Below are 23,093 nucleotides of genomic sequence, written 5' to 3'. Positions count from 1 at the left end.
TCACATAATCTGTCACATGATTTCAGTATATATACACCTGTTCTGAAAGGCCCCAGAGTCTGCAACACCACTAAGCAAGGGGCACCACCAAGCAAGTGGCACCATGAAGACCAAGGAGCTCTCCAAACAGGTCAGGGACAAAGTTGTGGAAAAGTACAGATCAGGGTTGGGTTATAAAAAATATCAGAAACTTTGAACATCCCACGGAGCACCATTAAATCCATTATTAAAAAATGGAAAGAATATGGCACCACAACAAACCTGCCAAGAGAGGGCCGCCCACCAAAACTCACAGACCAGGCAAGGAGGGCATTAATCAGAGGCAACAAAGAGACCAAAGATAACCCTGAAGGAGCTGCAAAGCTCCACAGCGGAGATTGGAGTATCTGTCCATAGGACCACTTTAAGCCATACACTCCACAGAGCTGGGCTTTACAGAAGAGTGGCCAGAAAAAAGCCATTGCTTAAATAAAAAAATAAGCAAACATGTTTGGTGTTCGCCAAAAGGCATGTGGGATACTCCCCAAACATATGGAAGAAAGTACTCTGGTCAGATGAGACAAAAATTGAGCTTTTTCGCAATCAAGGAAAACTCTATGTCTGGCGCAAACCCAACACCTCTCATCACCCCAAGAACACCATCCCCACAGTGAAGCATGGTGGTGGCAGCAACATGCTGTGGGGATGTTTTTCATCGGCAGGGACTGGGAAACTGGTCAGAATTGAATGAATGATGGATGGCGCTAAATACAGGGAAATTCTTGAGGGAAACCTGTTTCAGTCTTCCAGATATTTGAGACTGGGACGGAGGTTCACCTTCCAGCAGGACAATGACCCTAAGCATACTGCTAAAGCAACACTCGAGTGGTTTAAGGGGAAACATTTAAATGTCTTGGAATGGCCTAGTCAAAGCCCAGACCTCAATCCAATTGAGAATCTGTGGTATGACTTAAAGATTACTGTACACCAGCGGAACCCATCCAACTTGAAGGAGCTGGAGCAGTTTTGCCTTGAAGAATGGGCAAAAATCCCAGTGGCTAGATGTGCCAAGCTTATAGAGACATACCCCAAGAGACTTGAAGGAGCTGGAGCTGTAATTGCTGCAAAAGGTGGCTCTACAAAGTATTGACTTTGGGGGGGGTGAATAGTTATGCACGCTCAAGTTTTCTGTTTTTCTGTCTTATTTTGCATCTTCAAAGTGGTAGGCATGTTGTGTAAATCAAATGATACAAACCCCCCAAAAATCTATTTTAATTCCAGGTTGTAAGGCAACAAAATAGGAAAGATGCCATGGGGGTGAATACTTTTGCAAGCCACTGTACTTTACACCACTGTTTGTTACAACATATTAGATCTAATAATACTACAGAAGCCACATCCTCCATCCACATCCTCCAACCACATCCAACAGTTCCCATTAAATCTTGATAAAACTAGCAGTCTGATTTAAATAAAAACAAACAAAAACAGATAGGTCACCTGTACCAGAGTTGAGACCCTACCAGAGAGTGTCCTGAATACAAAACCCCATCATTACCATGCCGCAAAGTCAACAAATATGCAGAGAAGTTCCCGAGAGCAAACAGAAATCATCATTCTCCTGAAGAATCTCATGGAACACTGACCAGCTAGGCAATTTCCATAAATTCCATAAATCCTTGGAATTCAGCAGACAGTGAACAGATAAAACCAAGTACAATGAGGTTCTATATGATCTAACCCAGTGTCTCCTGATCTACATTATGGGAGCCCCCTGTACAAATTGGTATTCATCTTAAACTTCATCTATCAATGAATCAATCTTATGACATACATTCAAGATGAGATACTGATTTTCACATTAGACCTTGAAAATGCTCTCATAGTCATCCTATGTGAGTCCTCCAGACTAGTGTGAATAAAAACCAGCAATGTACAGGGGCACATCAGGACATGGTTTGGGAGTAGCTAATCTAACCCAAACTACTAATGCACCCCAATCTGAACTACATAGACCCAACACAGTACATAGTACAGTATATTGACTGTAGGTCATTTCGGGCCACAGTCCAATAGCTCTGTAAAAGTCCTCTGACTCATGACAAAGAACTCTGTGATGGTTTTGACCAGATGTGTGATTAGAGTTTTATTTTCTTTGATTTGATTTCTCTCTGCTTTTCCTAATTTACGGCCACTTAAATGGGCCTGGGGAATAGATGGAGATGTACTTAGATTCACAGGTGCGCAGAGGTAGCCTTTATTGAATCCATTCCAACATGACGTTAATTATGATTAATGAGCAGAAACCGCCAGGAGGAAACAATGTCCAACAATAGAGAGTCAACCATACAAGTACAAGGAAGTTGTCATGGGCTTGTGGCACAAAGATTAGACTCACCAAGACTATAAAACTAGAGAGGATTAGAGTTTCAAGCCACATTAGGATCCCTCATCCACTGAGTGGGGGGTCAAAGGTTATTAGCTGTATTTACAGAGTTTCTGGGTGTCTATCTGTCTATCTCTCAATCTGTTTGTCTTTCTGACTGACTGACTGTCTTTTGACCTGTTTACCTCTTTTTACCTGGCTGACTGTCTTTTTACCTGTCTGTCCGTCAGTCTGTCCGTCCGCCTGGCTGGCTGCCTGTCTGCACTTAAAAAAAACTACATTGATAACATAAATGCATAAAGAATTCATTTTAATTTAACATACATTCAAGGGATGACGACACTGATTAGACTTTTGGTGAAACCTCTATTTCAGGTCGGGAACCGAAGAAATTGCAGCCTTCCTTATCAGGGAGATATTGAGATTCTGCGATTGGGAGGCATTTCAATGATTGGTTGTGGTAAGAAGCACATTTTAGATGATTGAAAATAATGTGACTTAATCACAGAAAGGAAATGTATAAAAGTGATCTGCCAAAAGCAGACAGGCTGAGTTTCCTAGAACTTTTGCAGAGTTAGGCTAATCGTTAATATAAAATTTGTTGCCCAAAAACCAATGTTGCACTAAAGCTGATATATATATATATATATATATATATATACAGTGGGGAAAAAAAGTATTTAGTCAGCCACCAATTGTGCAAGTTCTCCCACTTAAAAAGATGAGAGAGGCCTGTAATTTTCATCATAGGTACACGTCAACTATGACAGACAAATGGATAAAAAAAAAATCTCCAGAAAATCACATTGTAGGATTTTTTATGAATTTATTTGCAAATTATGGTGGAAAATAAGTATTTGGTCACCTACAAACAAGCAAGATTTCTGGCTCTCACAGACCTGTAACTTCTTCTTTAAGAGGCTCCTCTGTCCTCCACTCGTTACCTGTATTAATGGCACCTGTTTGAACTTGTTATCAGTATAAAAGACACCTGTCCACAACCTCAAACAGTCACACTCCAAACTCCATTATGGCCAAGACCAAAGAGCTGTCAAAGGACACCAGAAACAAAATTGTAGACCTGCAACAGGCTGGGAAGACTGAATCTGCAATAGGTAAGCAGCTTGGTTTGAAGAAATCAACTGTGGGAGCAATTATTAGGAAATGGAAGACATACAAGACCACTGATAATCTCCCTCGATCTGAGGCTCCACGCAAGATCTCACCCCGTGGGGTCAAAATGATCACAAGAACGGTGAGCAAAAATCCCAGAACCACACGGGGGGACCTAGTGAATGACCTGCAGAGAGCTGGGACCAAAGTAACAAAGCCTACCATCAGTAACACACTACGCCGCCAGGGACTCAAATCCTGCAGTGCCAGACGTGTCCCCCTGCTTAAGCCAGTACATGTCCAGGCCCATCTGAAGTTTGCTAGAGTGCATTTGGATGATCCAGAAGAGGATTGGGAGAATGTCATATGGTCAGATGAAACCAAAATATAACTTTTTGGTAAAAACTCAACTCGTCGTGTTTGGAGGACAAAGAATGCTGAGTTGCATCCAAAGAACACCATACCTACTGTGAAGCATGGGGGTGGAAACATCATGCTTTGGGGCTGTTTTTCTGCAAAGGGACCAGGACGACTGATCCGTGTAAAGGAAAGAATGAATGGGGCCATGTATCGTGAGATTTTGAGTGAAAACCTCCTTCCATCAGCAAGGGCATTGAAGATGAAACGTGGCTGGGTCTTTCAGCATGACAATGATCCCAAACACACCGCCCGGGCAACGAAGGAGTGGCTTCGTAAGAAGCATTTCAAGGTCCTGGAGTGGCCTAGCCAGTCTCCAGATCTCAACCCCATAGAAAATCTTTGGAGGGAGTTGAAAGTCTGTGTTGCCCAGCGACAGCCCCAAAACATCACTGCTCTAGAGGAGATCTGCATGGAGGAATGGGCCAAAATACCAGCAACAGTGTGTGAAAACCTTGTGAAGACTTACAGAAAACGTTTGACCTGTGTCATTGCCAACAAAGGGTGTATAACAAAGTATTGAGAAACTTTTGTTATTGACCAAATACTTATTTTCCACCATAATTTGCAAATAAATTCATTAAAAATCCTACAATGTGATTTTCTTTTTTCTGTCATAGTTGATGTGTACCTATGATGAAAATTACAGGCCTCTCTCATCTTTTTAAGTGGGAGAACTTGCACAATTGGTGGCTGACTAAAAACTTTTTTTCCCCACTGTATGTGTGTCCAAACATTTGACTGGTACTGTATACAGTGGGGAGAACAAGTATTTGATACACTGCCGATTTTGCAGGTTTTCCTACTTACAAAGCATGTAGAGGTCTGTAATTTTTATCATAGGTACACTTCAACTGTGAGAGACGGAATCTAAAACAAAAATCCAGAAAATCATATTGTATGATTTTTAAGTAATTAATTTGCATTTAATTGCATGACATAAGTATTTGATACATCAGAAAAGCAGAACTTAATATTTGGTACAGAAACCTTTGTTTGCAATTACAGAGATCATACGTTTCCTGTAGGTCTTGACCAGGTTTGCACACACTGCAGCAGGGATTTTGGCCCACTCCTCCATACCTTCTCCAGATCCTTCATGTTTCGGGGCTGTCGCAGGGCAATACGGACTTTCAGCTCCCTCCAAAGATTTTCTATTGGGTTCAGGTCTGGAGACTGGCTAGGCCACTCCAGGACCTTGAGATGCTTCTTACGGAGCCACTCCTTAGTTGCCCTGGCTGTGTGTTTCGGGTCGTTGTCATGCTGGAAGACCCAGCCACGACCCATCTTCAATGCTCTTACTGAGGGAAGGAGGTTGTTGGCCAAGATCTCGCGATACATGGCCCCATCCATCCTCCCCTCAATACGGTGCAGTCGTCCTGTCCCCTTTGCAGAAAAGCATCCCCAAAGAATGATGTTTCCACCTCCATGCTTCACGGTTGGGATGGTGTTCTTGGGGTTGTACTCCTTCTTCCTCCAAACACGGCGAGTGGAGTTTAGACCAAAAAGCTCTATTTTTGTCTCATCAGACCACATGACCTTCTCCCATTCCTCCTCTGGATCATCCAGATGGTCATTGGCAAACTTCAGACGGGCCTGGACATGCGCTGGCTTGAGCAGGGGGACCTTGCGTGCGCTGCAGGATTTTTAATCCATGACGGCGTAGTGTGTTACTAATGGTTTTCTTTGAGACTGTGGTCCCAGCTCTCTTCAGGTCATTGACCAGGTCCTGCCGTGTAGTTCTGGGCTGATCCCTCACCTTCCTCATGATCATTGATGCCCCACGAGGTGAGATCTTGCATGGAGCCCCAGACCGAGGGTGATTGACCGTCATTTTGAACTTCTTCCATTTTCTAATAATTGCGCCAACAGTTGTTGCCTTCTCACCAAGTTGCTTGCCTATTGTCCTGTAGCCCATCCCAGCCTTGTGCAGGTCTACAATTTTATCCCTGATGTCCTTACACAGCTCTCTGGTCTTGGCCATTGTGGAGAGGTTGGAGTCTGTTTGATTGAGTGTGTGGACAGGTGTCTTTTATACAGGTAATGAGTTCAAACAGGTGCAGTTAATACAGGTAATGAGTGGAGAACGGGAGGGCTTCTTAGGTGATCAAATACTTATGTCATGCAATAAAATGCAAATTAATTACTTAAAAATCATACAATGTGATTTTCTGGATTTTTGTTTTAGATTCCGTCTCTCACAGTTGAAGTGTACCTATGATAAAAACTACAGACCTCTACATGCTTTGTAAGTAGGAAAACCTGCAAAATCGGCAGTGTATCAAATACTTGTTCTCCCCACTGTGTATATATATATATATACAGTGAGGGAAAAAAGTATTTGATCCCCTGCTGATTTTGTACGTTTGCGCACTGACAAAGACATGATCAGTCTATAATTTTAATGGTAGGTTTATTTGAACAGTGAGAGACAGAATAACAACAAAACAATCCAGAAAAACGTATGTCAAAAATGTTATAAATTGATTTGCATTTTAATGAGGGAAATAAGTATTTGACCCCTCTGCAAAACATGACTTAGTATTTGGTGGCAAAACCCTTGTTGGCAATCACAGAGGTCAGACGTTTCTTGTAGTTGGCCACCAGGTTTGCACACATCTCAGGAGGGATTTTGTCCCACTCCTCTTTGCAGATCTTCTCCAAGTCATTAAGGTTTCGAGGCTGACGTTTGGCAACTCGAACCTTCAGCTCCCTCCACAGATTTTCTATGGGATTAAGGTCTGGAGACTGGCTAGGCCACTCCAGGACCTTAATGTGCTTCTTCTTGAGCCACTCCTTTGTTGCCTTGGCCGTGTGTTTCGGGTCATTGTCATGCTGGAATACCCATCCACGACCCATTTTCAATGCCCTGGCTGAGGGAAGGAGGTTCTCACCCAAGATTTGACGGTACATGGCCCCGTCCATCGTCCCTTTGATGCGGTGAAGTTGTCCTGTCCCCTTAGCAGAAAAACACCCCCAAAGCATAATGTTTCCACCTCCATGTTTGACGGTGGGGATGGTGTTCTTGGGGTCATAGGCAGCATTCCTCCTCCTCCAAACACGGCGAGTTGAGTTGATGCCAAAGAGCTCGATTTTGGTCTCATCTGACCACAACACTTTCACCCAGTTCTCTTCTGAATCATTCAGATGTTCATTGGCAAACTTCAGACGGGGCTATATATGTGCTTTCTTGAGCAGGGGGACCTTGCGGGCACTGCAGGATTTCAGTCCTTCACAGCGTAGTGTGTTACCAATTGTTTTCTTGGTGACTATGGTCCCAGCTGCCTTGAGATCATAGACAAGATCCTCCCGTGTAGTTCTGGGCTGATTCCTCACCGTTCTCATGATCATTGCAACTCCACGAGGTGAGATCTTGCATGGAGCCCCAGGCCGAGGGAGATTGACATCCTTTTGTGTTTCTTCCATTTGCGAATAATCGCACCAACTGATGTCAACTTCTCACCAAGCTGCTTGCCGATGGTCTTGTAGCCCATTCCATAAGAGTGTGCTCCTAATCTCAGCTCGTTACCTGTATAAAAGACACCTGGGAGCCAGAAATCTTTCTGATTGAGATGGGGTCAAATACTTATTTCCCTCATTAAAATGCAAATCAATTTATAACATTTTTGACATGCGTTTTTCTGGATTTTTTTGTTGTTATTCTGTCTCTCACTGTTCAAATAAACCTACCATTAAAATTATAGACTGATCATTTCTTTGTCAGTGGGCAAACGTACAAAATCAGCAGGGGATCAAATACTTTTTTCCCTCACTGTATATATATATATATATATATATATATATATATATATATATATATATATATATATAGTACCTCAACCCAATTGAGATGTTTTGGGATGAGTCGGACGGCAGCGTGAAGGAAAAGCAGCCAACAAGTGCTCAGCATATGTGGGAAGATACCTTGACTGGTACTGTATATATATATATATATATATATATATATTTATATATATATATATATTTATATATATATATATATATATATATATATATATATATATATATATATATATATACACTGCTCAAAAAAATAAAGGGAACACTAAAATAACACATCCTAGATCTGAATGAATGAAATAATCTTATGAAATACTTTTTTCTTTACATAGTTGAATGTGCTGACAACAAAATCACACAAAAATGATCAATGGAAATCAAATGTATCAACCCATGGAGGTCTGGATTTGGTGTCACCCTCAAAATTAAAGTGGAAAACCACACTACAGGCTGATCCAACTTTGATGTAATGTCCTTAAAACAAGTCAAAATGAGGCTCAGTAGTGTGTTTGGCCTCCACGTGCCTGTATGACCTCCCTACAACGCCTGGGCATGCTCCTGATGAGGTGGCGGATGGTCTCCTGAGGAATCTCCTTCCAGACCTGGACTAAAGCATCCGCCAACTCCTGGACAGTCTGTGGTGCAACGTGGCGTTGGTGGATGGAGCGAGACATGATGTCCCAGATGTGCTCAATTGGATTCAGGTCTGGGGAACGGGCGGGCCAGTCCATAGCATCAATGCCTTCCTCTTGCAGGAACTGCTGACACACTCCAGCCACATGAGGTCTAGCATTGTCTTGCATTAGGAGGAACCCAGGGCCAACCGCACCAGCATATGGTCTCACAAGGGGTCTGAGGATCTCATCTCGGTACCTAATGGCAGTCAGGCTACCTCTGGCGAGCACATGGAGGGCTGTGCGGCCCCCCAAAGAAATGCCACCCCACACCATGACTGACCCACCGCCAAACCGGTCATGCTGGAGGATGTTGCAGGCAGCAGAACGTTCTCCATGGCGTCTCCAGACTCTGTCACGTCTGTCACATGTGCTCAGTGTGAACCTGCTTTCATCTGTGAAGAGCACAGGGCGCCAGTGGCGAATTTGCCAATCTTGGTGTTCTCTGGCAAATGCCAAACGTCCTGCACGGTGTTGGGCTGTAAGTACAACCCCCACCTGTGGACGTCAGGCCCTCATACCACCCTCATGGAGTCTGTTTCTGACCGTTTGAGCAGACATGCACATTTGTGGCCTGCTGGAGGTCATTTTGCAGGGCTCTGGCAGTGCTCCTCCTGCTCCTCCTTGCACAAAGGCGGAGGTAGCAGTCCTGCTTCTGGGTTGTTGCCATCCTACGGCCTCCTCCACGTCTCCTGATGTACTGGCCTGTCTCCTGGTAACGCCTCCATGCTCTGGACACTACGCTGACAGACACAGCAAACCTTCTTGCCACAGCTCGCATTGATGTGCCATTCTGGATGAGCTGCACTACCTGAGCCACTTGTGTGGGTTGTAGACTCCGTCTCATGCTACCACTAGAGTGAAAGCACCGCCAGCATTCAAAAGTGACCAAAACATCAGCCAGGAAGCAAAGGAACTGAGAAGTGGTCTGTGGTCACCACCTGCAAAACCAGTCCTTTATTGGGGGTGTCTTGCTAATTGCCTGTAATGTCCACCTGTTGTCTATTCCATTTGCACAACAGCATGTGAAATGTATTGTCAATCAGTGTTGCTTCCTCAGTGGACAGTTTGATTTCACAGAAGTGTGATTGACTTGGAGTTACATTGTGTTGTTTAAGTGTTCCCTTTATTTTTTTGAGCAGTGTATATACAGTACCAGTCAAAAGTTTGGACACACCTACTCATTCAAGGGTTTTTCTTTATTTGTACTATTTTCTACATTGTAGAATAATAGTGAAGACATCAAAACTATGAAATAACACATATGGAATCATGTAGTAAACAAAAAAGTGTTAAACAAATCAAAATATATTTTATATTTGAGATTCTTCAAATAGCCACCCTTTGCCTTGATGACAGCTTTGCACACTCTTGGCATTCTCCCAACCAGCTTCAACTGGAATGCTTTTCCAACAGTCTTGAAGGAGTTCCCACATATGCTGAGCCCTTGTTGGCTGCTTTTCCTTCACTCTGTCGTCCGACTCATCACAAACCATCTCAATTGGGTTAAGGTCGGGGGACTGTGGAGGCCAGGTCATCTGATGCAGCACTCCATCACTCTCCTTCTTGGTAAAATAGCCCTTACACAACCTGGAGGTGTGTTGGGTCATTGTCCTGTTGAAAAACAAATTATAGTCCCACTAAGCCCAAACCAGATGGGAAGGCATATCGCTGTAGAATGCTGTGGTAGCCATGCTGGTTAAGTGTGCCTTGAATTCTAAATAAATCACAGACAGTGTCACCAGCAAAGCACCCCCACACCATAACACCTCCTCCTCCATGCTTTACAGTGGGAAATACACATGCGGAGATCATCTGTTCACCCACACCACGTCTCACAAAGACACGGCGGTTGGAACCAAAAATCTCAAATTTGGACTCCAAACCAAAGGACAAATTTCCACCGGTCTAATGTCCATTGCTCGTGTTTCTTGGCCCAAGCAGGTCTCTTCTTCTTATTGGTGTCCTTTAGTAGTGGTTCCTTTGCAGCAATTCGACCATGAAGGCCTGATTCACACAGTCCTCTCTGAACAGTTGATGTTGAGATGTGTCTGTTACTTGAACTCTGTGAAGCATTTATTTGGGCTGCATTTTCTGAGGCTGGAAACTCTAATGAACTTATCCTCTGCAGCAGAGGTAACTCTAGGTCTTCCATTCCTGTGGTGGTCCTCATGAGAGCCAGTTTCATCATAGCGCTTGATGGTTTTTGTGACTGCATTTGAAGAAACTTTATTGACTGACCTTCATGTCTTAAAGTAATGATGGACTGTCGTTTCTCTTTGCTTATTTGAACTGTTCTTGCCATAATATGGACTTGGTCTTTTACCAAATAGGGCTATCTTCTGTATACCCCCTTTTCCTTGTCACAACACAACTGATTGGCTCAAACGCATTAAGAAAGAAATAAATTCCACAAATTAACTTTTAAGAAGGCACACCTGTTAATTGAAATGCATTCCAGGTGACTACCTCATAAAGCTGGTTGAGAGAATGCCAAGAGTGTGCAAAGCTGTCATCAAGGCAAAGGGTGGCTATTTGAAGAATCTCAAATATAAAATATATTTTGATTTGTTTAACACTTTTTTGGTTACTACATGATTCCATATGTGTTATTTCATAATTTTGATGTCTTCACTATTATTCTACAATGTAGAAAATATTACAATAAAGAAAAACCCTTGAATAAGTAGGTGTGTCCAATCTTTTGACTGGTACTGTATATACAGTATATATAGCGACCCTCTCAATGTGAATGCTGATGTATTATTTCAATATGAGACATACAGTTTATTTTAACAAGCTAGTAAGACTGTGGCGTTATATGAAACACTCACTATTAACATTGCACTTTAGCTAACATTACAGCACCATGGACAGGGAAAGCAACCAATGCTAAACCAGGGATAAAGCCTGTAAAAACCGAGCACTGTTTCAGCACCTTAGACAGTTCCGCATACATATATATTAACGTTTCACTTTGTAGCAACACACTTGAGTAATAATGCGTCGTAAAATGTGATGCCACATTGCAATTGTTTCAGCACCATGGACAGGGAAAAATCGCCAAAGCTTTAAAGTCACTTTAGCTTGGACAGCTCGGCATAGAGCTCTTAATGAGAGACTATTCCTCACAGCTGTGCTTGGCTGTGGCTGTAGGCTGGAAGGCCTACTGATAGATATAGTGTCAATAGTGTTCATTTTCTTTGGAATACTTTAGCTGCACTTGTTTGAGCTTGCCTGGTGCAATGGATCCAATGGAATAGTCCCAAAAGTGCAACCCCCACCCATCTGACACCCCAGGCAGGAACCCCAAACGCTTGAAGTAAATGAAAGAAAACAATGAATGAGTAATGGGTTGGTAGGGTTAGGGTTATGCAACATACAGTTGAAGTCGGAAGTTTACATACACTTTAGCCAAATACATTTAAACTCAGTATTTCACAATTCCTGACATTTAATCAGAGTAAAAAGTCCCTGTTTTAGGTCAGTTAGGATCACCACTTTATTTTAAGAATGTGAAATGTCAGAATAATAGTAGAGAGAATGATTTATTTCAGCTTTTATTTCTTTCATCACATTCCCAGTGGGTCACAAGTTTACATACACTCAATTAGTATTTGGTAGCATTGCCTTTAAATTGTTTAACTTGGGTTAAACGTTTCGGGTAGCCTTTCACAAGCTTCCCACAATAAGTTGGGTGAATTTTGGCCCATTCCTCCTGACAAAGCTGGTGTAACTGAGTCAGGTTTGTAGGCCTCCTTGCTCGCACACGCTTTTTCAGTTCTGCCCACACATTTTCAATAGGATTGAGATCAGGGCTTTGTGATGGCCACTCCAATACCTTGACTTTGTTGTCTTTAAGCCATTTTGCCACAACTTTGGAAGTATGCTTGGGGTCATTGTCCATTTGGAAGACCCATTTGCGACCAAGCTTTAACTTCCTGACTGATGTCTTGAGATGTTGCTTCAATATATCCACATAATTTCCCTTCCTCATGATGCCATCTATTTTGTGAAGTGCACCAGTCCCTCCTGCAGCAAAGCACCCCCACAGCATGATGCTGCCACCCCCGTGCTTCACGGTTGGGATGGTGTTCTTCGGCTTGCAAGCAACCTGCTTTTTCCTCCAAACATAACAATGGTCATTATGGCCAAACAGTTCTATTTTTGTTTCATCAGACCAGAGGACATTTCTCCAAAAAGTACGATCTTTGTCCCCATGTGCAGTTGCAAACCGTAGTCTGGCTTTTTTATGGCGGTTTTGGAGCAGTGGCTTCTTCCTTGCTGAGTGGCCTTTCAGGTTATGTCAATATAGGACTTGTTTGACTGTGGATAGAGATAATTTTGTACCTGTTTCCTCCAGCATCTTCACAAGGTTCTTTGCTGTTGTTCTGGGATTGATTTGCACCAAAGTACGTTCATCTCTAGGAGACAGAACGCGTCTCCTTCCTGAGCGGTATGACGGCTGCGTGGTCCCATGGTGTTTATACTTGCGTACTACTGTTTGTACAGATGAACGTGGTACCTTCAGGCGTTTGGAAATTGCTCCCAAGGATGAACAAGACTTGTGGAGGTCTAGAATTCTTTTTCTGAGGTCTTGGCTGATTTATTTAGATTTTTTTTAGTTTGAAGGTAGGCCTTGAAATACATTCACAGGTACACCTCCAATTGACTCAAAGTATGTCAATTAGCCTATCAGAAGCTTCTAAAGCCATGACATCATTTTCTGGAATTTTCCAAGCTGTTTAAAGGCACAGTCAACTTAGTGTATGTAAACTTCTGACCCACTGGAATTGTGATACAGTGAATTATAAGTGAAATAATCTGTCTGTAAACAATTGTTGGAAATATTACTTGTGTCATGCACAAAGTAGATGTCCTAACCGACTTGCCAAAACTTTAGTTTGTTAACAAGAAATGTGTGGAGTGGTTGAAAAATTAGTTTTAATGACTCCAACCTAAGTGTAAGTAAACTTCTGACTTCAACTGTAAACACACATCTTCATTGGTCTTAGCGATGTACACTGACAACAGAGCTCACTGTGAATGCAATGTAAGCTTGTTATAGGAACATTGAGCAAGTTAATGAGCCAGGGAATGAGTGAGTGAAGGAGGGATCTTGCTCTTTTCTCTTAATTGTGTCATTAGTAACAGACATGTTATCAGTGGATGTTTCAATCAAGGATATACGCGCTAAATGCCTAAGTGTATTGCACGTCTCCATTGTTAAGTCTGCAGAGATACTGACATGTCTTGGATGTCTCTGTCTGGGTGCCCCGATTAGATTCCCTTCTCACCAAGCCTGGAAGTTTACGTATCATTCTCCCAATGGTCTGGCAATGTCTCCTGCCAAATTTGCTTGGAGGCTTCCTTCACTTGGCCAAGTTGCAGATATGGATCTACAGGATGTTTGGTGGTGAGAGAGTACTGTGATGATGTTTTTCCTCCTATAATTTTTTTATTCTGTATTGCGACAAGTTTTGTGAAATTGCACCCTAAATACATTTAGATTCAATCTTCTTTTTTTTTGGGGGGGGGGGGGGGGGGGATTTTGGGGGGCTTACATTTTGATATTTTGAGAGCAAGGAGTGTCACAAGACTTAAAGTGTTATTTCACTCCAAAATCAAGGTTTGAAATATGTTTTCAGACCTCCACAATGGGTTAACGTCCCAAGCCATTTGTTCCAGCTATATATCCATTTCCAGGTATATGCACCTCAATCTCTATTTTCATAAACTTTGATTTTGAACCTTGTTAAATAGCAAATTGTATTGTCACTTCACTGTATTCAGTCAAGCTACCATTGAATTTATTCATTTTGCCTCAACTTTCTCTTCCTGTTTTTTTTTATTGAAAAACTAAAGGCAATTAACTCCATTGTATTCCCAGTCAGAACGGAGAAAGGGAGAATTCAGACGTTAAATTCCATCATAGACTAAATAAAAAATGTGCTGTCATATTTCTTTGAGAATATTGGTTGCTTTAACTCAATTATTAACAAAGAACTAGGATGCTGCTTTAATTGTATAATCCCAATAGCGAGGCACAGCCTCCAGAAGTGTGCAGAAATACAGTTATTTCTTCATGGCAGCTTTCCAATACAATTTGTCTGTAATTATTCTCTAAGATGAATAGATTTGTTAGCTAAAGAGGATTTGGTTAGCTTTTATCTCCTTTAGGTATTCGTAACACACTCAGAAGCAGTGACTGCACAGACATGATAGTGCTTGTAGAGTATCAAAGCCATATTAGTTTTATATCCACTTGGTATTGTTCCACCTGTGTCAGCTTGTTTCAGATGTTCCTGGATTTGTAATATATTCATGAAAGACTGCTTCAGCCTCCCATCGCTCTCCCTCATCACAATATTCCTCCTGTGATTATCTCTCTCTCCTATCAACTTCCTGATGAGAGAGGTCAATGCCGTCTTTCAATTACAAAACAATAGGGTAAACAACCAAGATGGGTGTCTATTGTTTTCTGTTCATTAGGGCTATTTTTTATATTTCATAGAACTGGTCGGCGGCATGGCAGCTCTATATTTACGAATGAAAACAAGTGGTTTAAACGTGAATGTGGATTCACTTGAAACAAAACAGAGACATAGACACAGAGGCTCACACACACACAGACACACACAGACACACACACACACACACACACACTCATACACACGCAAGTGCACATGTCGTACGTCACACACACACACACACACACACAATGATTACATCAAGAAAAAAGGTGTGTGTGTGCATGGTACAGAGGCACATCTTAGCTTCTTTTCTGCTACAGTCAAAAATGTGATGTCCAGCATAGAGGACAAAATGGCTGGTGCCGAGCAGAAAATATGAAAAAGGGTGAATAAGATTTCTTTTTCTGTTATTTCCTATAAGGGCTAATTATAGTACCTACTTTCAGAAGTAGAACAATTGCAAATGCCAGATAAATGCAGACAGGATTACAGTAATTAAATAACACATGATTCTTTATAGGTGTGTCTCTAACATATGCATTATTAAGTTCTTTATCTGTGTGTAATAATTTCAAGTGGCAAAATCCCCTTGCAGTGAAAAAGTTCAGCCGAGAGTTGAATATTATAAACTCACAATGGCAATTATCATGTATTCCCTTAGGACACACATAACCGCAAAGCGCGAGGCTTGAATTATCTTTAGTGTTTTTTTAAGGTAGGCTATAAACTGGCTTCTCTTTTGCTTGGAGAGAGCGAGGAGATGAGGGAGAGGGAGCAGGAAGGAGGAATAGAGGTTTCATATGGGTTTAAGGGGAGGGGAAAATTGAGAGGGAAGGGAGGGAGGGAGAGAGAGAGAGTTCTAATAAATATCTTGATTGCATACTGATACACCACTGAGAGTGTGTATCCACTGAGAGTGTGTATCCACAAGTTTAGCATTCAACACGTGTAGCGGGAGTGATGTAGAGAGAGGTTGCTAGGTGACGAGGCGTATATACTGAATTTTAACAAAATAACTGGTGAGAGGGGAAAGAGGGAGGAAGAGAGGTAGTCAGCAACATGTAGGCTCGCTGAGTAAAGAAAAGGAAGACACTGTGTATCGGTGCAACATTTTAATATATTGGCTACACAACGGGAGATAACCCGCAGGATATGGCCAGAAGAGGAATGGGTGTATTGTGGATGGAGAGACGAGGGGAGAAGAGAGTGTCGGGCTCCTGAAAAACAGTGAGTATTTTCTCCTTGCTGTGAGGTTGATATGTTTAGGTTTTCTTTAAGAAGTGTTCCAAGATTTGCCCTTCAAATGTTGCTGAATGTTATGCACGAGGACCAGAATAGTGGCGTAGCGTTTCTCGAGGCTATATATGTGTCGTATGGGTAGCTAGTTTGATGGATAGGCGACAACCGGCCGCTGCGCGAGACTTTGACCCCTCTGTCATTGATGCGCGTGCACACTCCAAGAGCTCTGACTATTTCAAGACTCACACTGCACATGCATAGCCTACTGTATATACACACACTGGCACGAGCTTTTTTTCACACACACAGACACACACACACACACACACACACACGTTCTGAGTCACCACACATAACTTACATTAGTGATGAAAGAAATGTGTACCTTTCTTATCTCACCAAAATCCGCATGTGTATCTGGGTACATTACCATTCGCCATTAGTATGCCATGTCGGCCACATTGCCTTCATTTGAAGCCGGTTTATGCGCATGTGGGCATTTGTCCTTTCTATTGTCTTCTTGTCCATGGAGAACACTTTGTAGCCTTTTCCCTGCCACATCTCCTGGTATTTGCCCAAGACAGCGTTCAGATGTTGAATCAATCCTTGAGCTTTCTGTATGTACCCAATACCCATCTGTCAGCTGTGCTCCCCCACTATGTGTAAATCCATTGGAAGACAGCTCTTTGAATTGCAATTCTGAACTGTGCACAAGGTAATTTGCTCTGATCTTATAAAAATTATTTAGGCAAACTATCCCACTTGCACTAATGTTGTGTGTATTTCAGTGGAGGCTCCTCAGAGGAGGAAGGGGAGGACCATCCTCCTCAGTGAATTTCATAAAAATAAAAATTGTGAAACATTAAAAAGTTATCATTTTTATATAAAACTATACTAAAGGTATTCACATGTCACCAAATGATTGATTAAAATGCACTGTTTTGCAATGAAGGTCTACAGCAGCACTCTGTAGGGTAACACCATGGTGTAGCCAGAGGACAGCTAGCTTCTGTCCTCCTCTGGGTACATTGACTTCAATACAAAACCTAGGAGGCTCATGGGTCTCACCCCCTTCCATAGACTTACACAGTAATTATGACAACTTCTGGGGGACGTCCTCCAACCTATCAGAGTTCTTGCAGCATGAGCTGACATGTTGTCCACCCAATTAAAGGGTTAATGAATGAATCTAGTACTGAAAGCATACGCTACAGCTAGCTAGCGCTGCAGTGCATAAAATGTGGTGAGTAGTTGACTCAAAGAGAGAGAAATAGAGAGAGAGAGAGAGAGCGAGAGCTAGCTAGCTAGCTATATTTCGTATTACAGTGTATTCGGAATGTATTCAGACCCCTTCACTTTTTCCACATTTTAATATGTTACAGCCTTATTCTAACATTAATTAAATTGCCCCCCCCCCCTTCATTAATGTACACACAATACCTCATAATGACAAAGCAAAAACAGTTTTTTACAATTTTCTGCAAATTTATAAAAAATACAAAACTGAAATATCACATTTAAATAAGTATTCAGACCCTTTACTCAGTACTTTGTTAAAGCACCTTTGGCAGTGATTACAGCCTTGAGTCTTTTTGGGTATGACGCTACAAGTTTGGCACACCTGTATTTGGGAAGTTTCTTCCATTCTTCTCTGCAGATCCTTTCAAGCTCTGTCAGGTTGGAAGGGGAGTGTCACTGCACAGCTATTTTCAGGTCTCTCCAGAGATGTTCGATCGGGTTCAAGTCCGGGCTCTGGCTGGGCCACTCAAGGACATACAGAGACTTGTTCCGAAGCCACTCCTGCATTGTCTTGGCTGTGTGCATAGGGTCGTTGTCCTGTTGGAAGGTGAACCTTCGCCCAAGTCTGAGGTCCTGAGCACTCTGGAGCAGGTTTTCATCAAGGATCTCTTTGTACTTTGCTCTGTTCTTCTTTCCCTCGATCCTAACTAGTCTCCCAGTCCCAGCTGCTGAAAAACATCCCCACAGCATGATGCTGCCACCACCATGCTTCACCGTAGGGATGGTGCCAGGATGGATTACAGTTATACTATTCCAGGTATTCCTTAAAGAGGTAGGGTTTCAAGTGTCTCCGATGGGTGGTCAGTGACTCCGCTGTCCTGGCGTCATGGGGGAGCTTGTTCCACCATTGGGGTGCCAGAGCAGCGAATAGCTTTGACTGGGCTGAGCGGGAACTGTGCTTCCGTAGAGGTAGGGGGGCTAGCAGGCCAGAGGTGGATGAACGTAGTGCCCTCGTTTGGGTGTAGGGTCTGATCAGAGCCTGAAGGTAAGGGGGTGCCGTTCCCCTCACAGCTCCGTAGGCAAGCACCATGGTTTTGTAGTAGATGCAAGCTTCAACTGGAAGCCAGTGGAGTGTGCGGAGGAGCGGGGTGACATGAGAGAACTTGGGAAGGTTGAACACCAGATGGGCTGCAGTGTTCTGGATAAGTTGTAGGGGTTTAATGGCACAGGCACAGGCAGGGAGCCCAGCCAACAGCGAGTTGCAGTAATCCAGACGGGAAGTGCCTGGATTAGGACCTGTGCCGCTTTCTGTGTAAGGTAGGGTCGATGTTACATTGAGCTGGGTGAATGGAATATGAATGACAGTCATCCAATATGCTGTAATAGAAATAAGGCCATGCTCATTAAAAAAATAATCATCCTCCCTCATCATAAACGGCACCGACCGCCACTGGTGTATATTTAGTAAATACTTGACAAGTAGGCTAGTGGCATGTTTACATAATATTTGCATCCTTAAACGGTCCATGGGTACACTCTGATTCTTGTGAAAAACAATATTGTAGGCCTTTTATTTCTATCCTAGAGCAAGTTGAAACATGTTTTTCATTGATCATTTTGTAATAGATAGCCTTGAAGGGACACTCTCCATGTTTGGGGTTCTCAAGTGCTTGACAGCATGGAATCTTGACTGTAGCCTGAAAACTCATTGTTCAGTTGTTGACACTGTACTCAACATGTTTTCTTTTGTTAGTTATTCTGGACATGTGTGCATGAAAGCGGGTGGGATTTGCTATTGGACTATAATGGACCTAGTTTCACGTGTCATCGATTTTCACACACACAATGTGTAACAGGCCATACAGTCTAATTTAGAAACCGATTGTGGAACTAGGCCTAATCCAAAATGCTCCATTTGATCCATTTAATCCGGGAAGGATGTTGAAACACATCTTACCTAACTGATATCATGGCCTCTGAATGACTTAGGCTAAGTAATCCCAGAGGAACCCCTTTCTGGAGAGAACCAAATCCGACAATGACATACCGAAGTCACTCAGGGAAGGCTTCTTTCAGACAGTTGTTTCAGCTCTGAGTAACTCTCGACTTGTTGAGACTTGTCCCAGTAAATCCCCAGACTAATGTGACACTCAGAAGTTCAGGTCCACTGAGTAGGAGACAGAGGAGGAAGAGGAGGACGGCTGCACCTGTTGTGTTACCTGAGGATTCAGCTCTGTGCTTCCAACTTCCAGGCAGGGGTGGGTTGTGTTCATTAGGGCACACAACAGAAAACATTTCAAGCAACAGAAAACGAAAGTCCAGGTAGTTCCTTCCTGTTTCAGTCTGTTTTCTTCCATTTGGTGCCTAATCAACACAAACTCTACAGCAGACAAGGAAAAGAAAGCAGGATGTCCTTTCATATTGAGTACACCTTTACAAAAGTGATTCTTCGTCCCTGAGAATTGCACTCAGTCTGAGGTGTTTCATTGAGTCACTTGTGTATGAATGAATGGTTGCTGGCTGCATGACGTTGTTAGCTATGTTAGTGGGGGCCTTGGACTGAAATCACCTGTTCTGCTTAGCGGGGGAAAGGAGGCCATTTTAGCTTAACCTTATTTAGAGACAAGCCAAGTGGCCCTGGCTTTCCTCAATGGTGATGGTGGTCAATGTGCTGGTTGGTTTGGCTACACCCAGGGGACCCACCATGAGACTTTCTCAGCTTTCCTGACTGAAAAAATGGATTAAGCCTTCGATCCAACTTAACGTCAAAATAGTGAGCTGGAGGTGGGGGCTGCCACAAGGTCGCATCCAAAGACGACCGCCTGAACGTACGTGACAGAATTACGTGATCGGAACCTCACCTTCGACTCACCAAGACCCTGTTTGAAGGCCACTCCGAAACTTCTGAACCACATCTTCATTCCAAATGCTCTATTGTCTCTGTTTGGATTAGCCTAGCTAGGTCTGCTACATAGCCTAGTCAGTTAGCCTACAGTAGGCTAAAGGTAGGCCTAAAGGCTATCATTCTCAGTATCAGAGCACATTGACCAAAGAAGGCGCCCTCTCATTTAACACAAGCCTATCTGGGAGCCAATATATCTAATGTTCAAATTAACTTTCAAAATTCATTAATGCTCCTTTTCTGTTTTTATCGGCTGTGTGTTGTTTGGCAGGTCATAAATAATTTAAGACTTTGCAATGATAACCAACTCAAGCTTCTTGCCTCTGTGACTCACTGAACTGGTGTTTAGTGGTGCCTCTTGTATCACTGTTTGCATATTTACAGTGCAGCCAGCCAGTGTCTATCCATTGCAGATAGGCCTGTCGTATATTATGGCTATAGTGTAGGTGTTGCAATCTCTATTCTACTTCTAAAGCACAAAACCTGATAATGTCCCACGATAATGAACTACACAATGTCGTCCCACGATAATGAACTACACAATGTCTGTGAATTAATAATTGTCCTTTACTGTGAGCTGTGCACTCTTTCCAATGTCTTCAGGTTAAAGAAATATCTATAGGATGTCGTCTTGATCTAATGCATTCAGGGGATCATATAACATTGGTTATTATTGATTTTCTTTTTCTCTTTTTAGGCTTGGGCAAACAGTTTGGTATGGAGGGACTCTATACCTGACGATGGTGGGGCTGATACTGTCTAAATAATACTAGCTATAATAGTTGTTGAGAACACTGTGGAACAGATTTGTTTGTTTTCTGTTAACATTGCGTTTTAGTCAGGTTGTAAATTCCGTCTCCCTTATCGTAGAGAGCTAACATTTGACTAACGGCATTGATCATAAATCCCCTTCGTCCAAATGTAAATTGACATTTCATTTGCACACTTTGGCTTGATGAAGTCACTGCTTTGACCTGCTAGGCCACAGCCTCTTGTACCAGTACAACTGGAAATGTCTGTCTTCATTTCGCTTCCTCTGAGGAGAGCAATTGAGCTTTAGTCAGCTACTCTACGACACTGACCAACACAAATGATTACACATCTCGCATCAGCTGTGTTTTTGTATTTCTTTCTTAGTCAGTTCTACTGACAGGCAGGTTTATTGGTCAGTTGCTTGATTGGCAGCTGGTTGGGTGAGTCTGACAGAGCCGATTAATACCGTTTGATGAATACGTCTGTGGACCTTTTTCACAGAGGCAGGTTTTTGGCTCAAAACCCAGTACAGTATGTTCAGTACATGTCTAGGAATAGAGAGAGAGAGAGACCGAGAGAGCGAGGGAGCTGAATGAGGCATTAGAGAAAGACAATTTATAGAGACTGAAATATAGAGTTGATGTGTGTGTGTTGTCTCTGGTATAGATTTTTTTATTCTTCTCTATTGTTCTATTGTTTATCCCAGGCGTATTTCCCCTGCAATAGGTGTGTTTGTGTGCAGACCCTGCCAATTTCTTTGTCTCTGTTTACCTTCAACAACTTTAATTCCACCTTAGCACCAAACCACAAAATCACAGCCAAGGCATTTTACATACTTCTATCTGAAATAAATAGGCCTACTGTCAGACATGGATTTAATAAAGCTGGTCATAAAGCTTTGTGTAACAATAAGGCCAGTCTTTGGGGGTTTCCATTGTGCCCGGGAATGCAACAGGTCGTTAATCTTTGGTGGCACTGCATGGGGCATGTAGATAGGCACCTTTGCCGGTTCCTTATTGTGGCGTGACAACCGAGATCCCCACACCCACCCACCCACCATCCTTGGTCTGTCCTCATGTCTCTCCTTCATCTTACCCACCTCCCCTTCCACCCCTCTCGCTCTCTCACTGCCCGTTTTTACCCTTCCTTCTTCCCCTGTAATTTCCTGAAAAAATATATCCCATCATAGACGAAATACATCCCTCTGTCTCCTCTGCCCCATTACCCATAACTCCCTTCACCAGCTTCTCTTTAAATCTAATGAAGGTAATGTTTATAAAAACATTGTTAGCAAGGTCACTGGCTAGCCTGTTGATTACTTATTTGCAGAGAGAGCAGACGCTGTTAAATACCTCTGTGCTTCCTCCTCGGTGTTGTGTGCTGAGCCGAGCAGGCCTGCATTAATTCATTCCTTCCCCTCCCACCATCCATAGCCGCAGCATATGGGAAATGAAGAATGTCACCAATGACCCTCAGCAAATGCAATGTGATATGTATTTTTAGAGTAGCAATTATTTATGTAAATAATATTGCTCCTTTGTATGCAGAGTGCTATGGGGCAAGGTTTGTTCCCAGTACAATTTCCACCACCAAATTACTTTCATGCAAAGAGGATGCATGAGGTAATGCATCACATCCCCAATAAATTGGAATGCGATATTCCTCATTTTCAACCACAAAATCAGTAGGAAATTATAAATATTGCTTCTTGTGTGTCCTTATTTGGTGCAAAATTGAAAGAGAAATACTAGTGCGTAAAGTAATGATTGTATTTCATCCAGGCAAATCCTTTATGCCATTTATCTTAACTACTTAAAGTAGCGTTGCATAACTAACTGCTGTGCTCAGTGTGAGGGAATTGGAGTATATTTGTTGTTAAAGAAAAATAGGTACGTTTACGTGTTTAAAGCTCAAGGAGCCCTGTATCTGTTCAGTTGTTCTCCTGGGACTTCCTTGGAAACAAGACAGATCACCTCAAGGGGATTTATTTTATTTTATATATATATATATATATAGATATAGAAATAGAACAAGATAAATATAGTAACCGCCAGTCTGAATGACAATGTACATATTACAAGTGCATCGACCTGTACCTACAGTAGATGTTGTAGCAG

The sequence above is a fragment of the Coregonus lavaretus genome (genome assembly GCF_964263955.1).
Source record: "Coregonus lavaretus genome assembly, chromosome: 7".
NCBI lineage: Eukaryota > Metazoa > Chordata > Actinopteri > Salmoniformes > Salmonidae > Coregonus > Coregonus lavaretus.
Note: the sequence above shows the minus strand (reverse complement) of the source record.